The sequence below is a fragment of the Asparagus officinalis genome, chromosome 2 (assembly GCF_001876935.1).
Source record: "Asparagus officinalis chromosome 2, Aspof.V1, whole genome shotgun sequence".
Taxonomy (NCBI): Eukaryota; Viridiplantae; Streptophyta; class Magnoliopsida; order Asparagales; family Asparagaceae; genus Asparagus; species Asparagus officinalis.
Window position 1 is genome coordinate 69,798,196 of NC_033795.1, and position 7,917 is coordinate 69,806,112.

Below are 7,917 nucleotides of genomic sequence, written 5' to 3' on the forward strand. Positions count from 1 at the left end.
GTCGATAGTGCAGAGGGTTTATCCACAATTAACCCTTGAAAATAATGAAGAAAACGATAATTTTCGCCTAAGGGACATTTTCATCACCTTAGACTATGTAGTAATCTTTTTTAGTGTAGAAGGGTAAAACACAACATTGAGGTGTTTTTTAGAAAATACCTAGGGGCTTTATCAAATTTATAAAAAGGTATTTTGCCTTTAAACCCAAAGATTTATTGCTATTTACAATACGACCCACTTACTTCCACTATAGCTAAACCCAAAAGACTTTTGCTCTTTTGCCTTTAAACCAATAACATCAATTATATCCTATTTCTTTACCATATTTACAGATCCAAAATTAAAATTTTGAAATGCTCTTGTCCTAACCTACAATCCATTCTTCTTTTTCTCCTCACCCTCTCCACTCTGTCCACCTCTTCGTAATTTGGGTTTTCCTTAACCATGTCATCATTCCTCCTTCCCCCTTTATCTACATTGCCTCATCCTTATTCCTCTTCCGACACCTACCTCTTCAGTTTCTTCATCCTCAGTTCAAAATTTTATTTCCATACTTATAAGTTTTGTGTCTATACTTATGATTCTATTGCTATATTTACTAATCTTGGCCTTATATTTACAGATTTTATTATCCTACTAATATGTTATATTGCTATAATTTTATAGATCTTATTATTATACTTAATTAATATACTTATAGATTTTGTTTCTATGCTTATAGAATTTTTCACCATACATACATGTGTTATTGCTATACTTACGCATTGTTGTTATATTTATTGTTGAAATTATGCCTTAAAACTCTCTGATTGTTCAATTTAGCCAATGAAAATCATCGATGGTCAAGAGGACATCATCGATGTTCACTTCCATCATCGATGTTCACTTCCATCATCGATGGTTTACAGTGAACAATCAGAGAAAAGCAAAAACATGATTTTGAACTATCGATTGACTACAATGAATCATCAATGGATTGTAGGAGATCATCGATGGTCGTGTTTGATCATTGATGGCTATGATGCTAATTATAGTTTTGATGACTTAGTCTTAGTCGTTTATTTTTTCTTTTAATCTCTAATTTCTACCAAGTTTTGGATACCTCTTTCCTGATCTACTATGGTCTCCTATATATTAAAATAGAAAGAGTTTAGATTAGGGTTGGGTCATGAGAATATGATACTTTGATAAGGAGAGTTTGAGGGTTTAGGCTATTACCTTATTCTTGTACTTTTTTTCTTTTGATAGTAGAATTTCTCTGATGCATCTGCTGTGGACATAGCCCAAATTGAATGAACTATGTAAATCTATGTATTTGCAATTGCTTGTTCATTATTCCTGTGTTAATTCTTCGCAATTATTTCTACTTTATTGTACACTTGTTCTAACAAACGGGTATCAGAGCTTCAGTTGTGATTTGTTTTGTGTGTAAAGAACATATCTGTGAAATATAAGATTAAGAAGTTCAACCGTGATGTCAATTTTAGTCTTTGGTGAGTGAAGATGCGGGCTATTCTTGTTCAACAAGGATTACCAAACGCTTTGTTAGGAAAAGGTAAGATGCCGACATTAATGACAGATGATAAAAAGTTTGAGATGGACGAAAAGGCATTAAGTTCAATCCAATTATGTCTGTCGAATGAGGTTCTTCAGGAAGTCATGTATGACAAGACCCTAGCGGGTCTATGGCTCAAATTAAAATATCTTTACATGACAAAAACCCTCACTAACCGACTTTATTTGAAACAAAGGTTATTTATGCTTTGCATGACGGAAGGTACATCTATTAAATCACATCTTGATTAATTCAATTCTATTATTATGGATCTAGAGCATGCATATGTAAAGGTAAAAGATGAAGATCAGCATTTGCTATTGTTATGCTCGCTACCACCCCCTTACAAGCATTTTAGGAAAGCTATGATATATGACACAAGGTCTATCTTGATGGAAGATGTGAAATTATTTTTATTCTCGAAAGAGTTGATGGATAAAGAGTTGACCGGATCTAGTAAGTGTAAAGTCGAAGCTTAAATGTTCGAGGTAGAAACATGAATAGTGGTTCTAACAATAAAAATAAATCGAGATCGAAGTGACTAAGAGCAAATTCTATAACTATTTCAAGAAGAAATGCCATATTGTGAATGAGTGTTGGAAGTTTTATAATAAAAAAAGACAAAAAATCAAGTCAAAGAAGACTTCATAGAGGCTAGTGTTGTCAAGGATGATTCTAATAGTTTTGTTCTCTTTGCTACAAATTCAGGGAGATCCAAGGATGATTGGGTCTTGGACTCTGGTTGTACTTATTACATGTGCTCCAATAAATATTGATTTTTCACGTACAAATCAGTTGAAGATGGAGTTGTCCTTATGGGAAATAATTCTCATTGTAAAGTGATTGACATTGATACAATTGAAATTAGAATGCATGATGGTATTGTGAGGATATTGTTAGATGTTCGTCATGTTTCTAATTTAACTAAGGATCTCATCTCTCTTAACACCATTGAAACTAACGGGTGCAAGTATTCGGCTGTAAGTGGGTATTCACGAAAGAAAGGTATTACAAGTGCTTTAAATGTAAAATATGAGGCTCAACTAGTTGCAACAAGCTACATTGAGAAAGTCCTAGCTCGCTTCAATATGCATAATTCGAAACTAGTTATCATTCCTCTTGTAACAGACTTCAAATTATCAGCATTATTATCACCTAGCATGGATGCGAGTCGTGACTACATGTCTCAGGTTCCTTATGCGAATGTAATTAGCAGCATCATGTATGTGATGGTTTGTACTCGACCGGATCTTTCACAAGCAGTAGGTGTTGTTAGTAAGTATATGGCAAATCCCGAAAAAGAGCACTAGAAAGCTGCAAAATTGATTCCTAAATACCGAAGGAACTTCAGGTGTTGGCTTGGTATTTGGTGGAGATAGTGACACTGATTGCATTACTACCGGTATGTTGATTCAGATTTTGTGGGTGATTTGGATAAGCACAAATCAACTATAAGGTTATATTTTTACTCTTTCAGGAGATTCTATTTGCTGTAGGTCGATGTTACAACCTATTATTGCATTATCTACTACAGAGACGGAGTTCATGGCAGCTACAAAAGCCGTGAAAGAAGCAATATGGTTGACATGGTTTCTTGGGAAATTAGGAGTGGAGCAGGAAATTATTCTTGTTCATTGTGATAGCCAAAGTGCAATTCACTTGACTAAGCATCCAGTCTTCAATTCAAAATTAAAGCATATTGAGGTTCAATATCACTTCATTAGAGAGATTGTTGAACAAGGAAAAGTAGTCTTGAAGAAGATTGCCATAAAGAATAATCCAACAGAGTTGTCGAGGAAGACGAAGTCATTACCAGTAGCCATGTTCCAGCTTTGCTTGGACTTGCTTCATGCCAAAGAACATTGAGGCACTGTAGGGTACATTTGCAGAGGTGTTGGCAGTATACTATTTGAGAAAGTTAAGAACTTATTCGAGTTGTTGAGACAATGTGGAGATTTGTTAAAATTGTGCCTCAAAACCCCCTGATTGTTGAATTCAGCCAATGGATCATCGATGGTCAAGAGGATATCATCGCTGGTCACTTTGATCATTGATGGTTTACAATGAACAATCAGAGAAAAACAGAAATAGGATTTTGAACCATCTATGGACTATTGTGAACCATCGATGGATTGCAGGAGATTATCGATGGTCGTGTTTGACCATTGATGGTTAGGACGCTGATTGCAGTTTTGATGATTTGATCTCAACCATTTATTTATTTTTCTTCTAATCTCTAACTTCTATCAAGTTTTGGATACCTCTTTCCTGATCTATTGTGCTCTTATATATATATATATATATATATAGAGAGAGAGAGAGAGAGAGAGAGAGAAACTTATGTCAACTTAAGTGGACCATCCACAAAAGTTTCTATCCATTGATGAAAAGTCTCTTCATATGATGCACGTATCTCTAGGTATCATCAATGAATAGAAACTTTGGTGGATGGTCCACTTAAGTTGACATAAACTCTCTCTCTCTCTCTCTCTCTCTCTCTTCTCCTATATACTATATATATATATATATATATATTATATATATATTATATTAATATATTATATATATATATACTATATATATATAATATATATAATATATATATATATTATATATTATTATAATATATATATATTATATAATATATATATATATATATATATAATATATATATATATATATATATATTAGATTAGGGTTGGATCATGAGAATATGAGAGTTTTATAAGGAGAGTTTGATGGTTTAGGCTATTGCTTTATTATTGAACTTCTTTCTCTTTTGATAGTGGAATTTCTCTGACGTCTCTGTCGTGGACGTAGTCTAAATTGGGTGAACCATGTAAGTCTATGTGTTTGCGATTGCTTGTTCTTTATTCTCGTTGTTGTTGTTCACAATTATTTTTGCTTTATTGTGCATTGTTCTAACACTTATGATATTGTTGCTATACTTACATGTGTTATTATTATACTTATAAATTTTATTGTTATACTTGCATGTAATATGGGGAGGGACAGCACTGGCAGAGCCAGAATTTTCCTCCTGTGTTGTCTTTATATAATTTTTTATAGGTATATTTAAACAAATATTGATAATTTTACCATTTTATTCTCCTTAGTTGTATCCTACTCTGGCTTTATCGGTATCATAAGTAGTAAATACAAGTAAACATAAATAAAAAGACCTATAAAGCAAGAAATGCAGTGACGTGCAACATTGCATTACACTATGTGCACTACCCGTAGAAGAGAGAAGGTGGTAAAGGAGAGGGAGGACAAGGAAAGGGTGAGGGAGAGAAAAAGCGGAGAGAGAGAGGAGGAGGTGAGGGTATGAGGAGGATGTCAGTGAAGTAAAAAGAAATTGTTTATTTTATCACAGAGAGGGAAAAAATGATATTTTGAATAATTTTATATTATTTAGGAATACAACATAAATACATTATTGTATTTTGTACTTTTAGAATATTTGAAGATAAATACAAATAATATATTGGGTTTATGGATGTAGACAGAAGTAAGTGGATCTAAAAGTACATTATGATAAAACTTTTGGTTTATAATTTAATGGGTAATTTCAATAAACCTCCAAGAACTTTCAGCATTTTGTAAGAAACTCTTAATAACTTTAAACTAAACGCCCTAGAACATTCATCGTTTTGAAGTAAACCCCTAATACTTTCAAAAACACACTAAATACCAAGTAACTATTGGAATTACAAAAAAGCAAAATAAGTTTGAGCACTTTGCAAATAACCCCCTTGAATTAGAACAAAAAAAATCATAAAAATATATTGAAGGAAAATTTTAGTAAAAAACAATTAAGGTTCCGGACCCCAACCTTGGTGCAATCAAGAAGAGAGAAAATGACAAAAGATAAGAGATTTATATTTTTAGGGTTAAAAATATAAAAAAGGACGTAAATAACGTTTTTAATGATTTAAGGGGTGTTCTGGTCTTTTTAAGTCACACATGTCACGTCAAATATAATGGTGTTAAATTCGAATTTAAGCAAAAGTTGTTGGGGGGTTTAATGCAATATTGAACGCTGTTGGGGTGAACTGCAAATGAAAATTCTTGGGGATTTGGTGTGATTTGGACTGTTATTGAGGGTTTACTGCAAAATGCTGAAAGGTCTTGGGGGTCGCTGTAATTTACCCTTAAAAATCCATACTAAAAATGTTTTTAATACTTCTGGAACGTTCCGGTGCTTTCATCGTAGAGGATGCCCGTTTCTTTCCTCTTCTTCTCATCCGTGTTTCCTCATCTCAAGCTTCACTTCAGCAGAGCAGAACTCTTCCGTTTTTTTTTTTTTGTTATTATCAACTCCTCTCTTTTTCCAGCTTATTGTGCTTTCATTTCTAATATTGATCCTTTTGTATACGTACATATGTCATTTTTGCTGCTTTTTATGATTCTATTCTATTTAATATAGTTCTTGGCTATCCTAGTTACTAAAAAAGAAGAAGGATATCTCTAGATACTTGTCCCTTAAATGTTTCACATCTTAAACTAGTCCCTCGAACGTACGACTGAAATTGTTACCTGATCCTCCAAAATTCACGTAAATCACTTCAAATAGTCCCTTAATTTGTTATTTTTTCTGTCCAATTTCTTAACTCTGATTGTGTTAGTCATTGATCCAACACGTAGATTGCTCAGTTCATCTAATTTCCCCATAATCACATGGGACTTTGCTTGTTTGGATTGTGGTATAAGATAAACCTGTAGTGTTAAGGTTTATATCGGCTTGTTTGGATTGTGGGTTAGTCATTGGTAATACATCTAATAGGCCTATTAATTATCTTCTAATAAACTCTCCAAAATTGTGTTATCTTTAGATTTTGCAGCCGGCATCCAACAGTGAAGTGGGCACAGAGGTCTGATAAGGTATATCTAACAATCGACCTCCCTGATGCAAAGGACGTGAAGCTCGAACTTGAGCCTGAAGGGAGATTTGTCTTTAGGGCTACTCGAGATGGTGTTCCCTATGAGATTGACATTGAATTGTTCGATAAAATCAGTGTCAAGGTACGCATGAAAATCTTGATTCTTGTAGTTTGCTTAATATTCACATACCTTTGAATGATCATAGTCTTTTGATTGTAGGGAAGCAAGTCTGATATTGGTGCAAGGAACATCGTGTGCGTAGTGAAGAAAGCTGAGAAGAAATGGTGGAGTAGATTATTGAAGCAGGAAGGAAAGCCACCTGCATTCCTGAAAGTGGATTGGGATAAATGGATTGATGAAGATGACGAGAATGGTGTTGCTGAAAACTAGTATTTGATTTTGTTTCTCTTATTTTGCTTTCGTTGTTGTAGTGCTGAATTTTTCTTCATTGTCTTTTAACAGAGAATGCAGACTCGGACTATAATGGTACTAATTCCTTAGTAAGTATTCTGAACTTTGTCCTTTACTAAAATTGAATTTATTAGTTTCAACATAAAAGTCAGTGCTTTTATACGGGATTATATGTTTTTTCATTATCATGGCAATTCAATGAGGAGCATAAATTTAGTATATATAGAGAGAGAACATTTGGTGGCTGAAGAAGTCTGTAGTGTACAGGATTCAGTTGTAGATTGAAAGTAGGAGCTTGTTACCATCTCACAGAATATCTGGATATGTTCAACTGCTAAGGGTTTTAAACTCCAGCAACTCGGATATTCTGTTGCACCGAGAGATACTCTCGGAGGAGCGTATCTAATCTTAAGGACTGTGCTCCTTGCACACCTTGATCGCACCGAGAGACGTTTCCCTCAACTTGAAAGCTTAAATTGCAGTTTCATAGTAGCAATCCATAGTAACTTTACCAACACTTATATGATTACATAATCAACCTCTGATGTGGATTGGAGTGACGACCAATGTTCAAATTCTCTCAACAGTATATTTATTGTTAATAATTGAGTAGTAATCGGATAATATACGATTTCAGGATAAAATTGGCTGAGCTCTGTGCGTGCATGTAATAATCTCCTCTCTCACCATGGAGCCACCTAACGCCATTACCTGTGCTATGAGAGAGTAATGTAAACTGACATATATCTGGAAGTTTTATTTCATTAGCATTTTTGTGGTATACTTAATTTGCTACTTCAATACAATTGAAGCTGCCATGGCACAGGATCAATCTTTTAAACTGCATTAATTTTCGACTGCAATGTATCTGGGATAGTTTCATTAACTTCTTAGTCCTTTTCAATTCTTTAACAATGTTCTTTTGAGGTTCTGACCGAGAAAATGAATTGAATTTTAGAAATGGGAGATGGTGGTCCTGATTATGGCTGTTATGAGTAGTGAAGAAAGTTACATGTTAAAATTGCAAAACAACTTATCCTTTCTATTTGTACAAGTGAAATCTCATT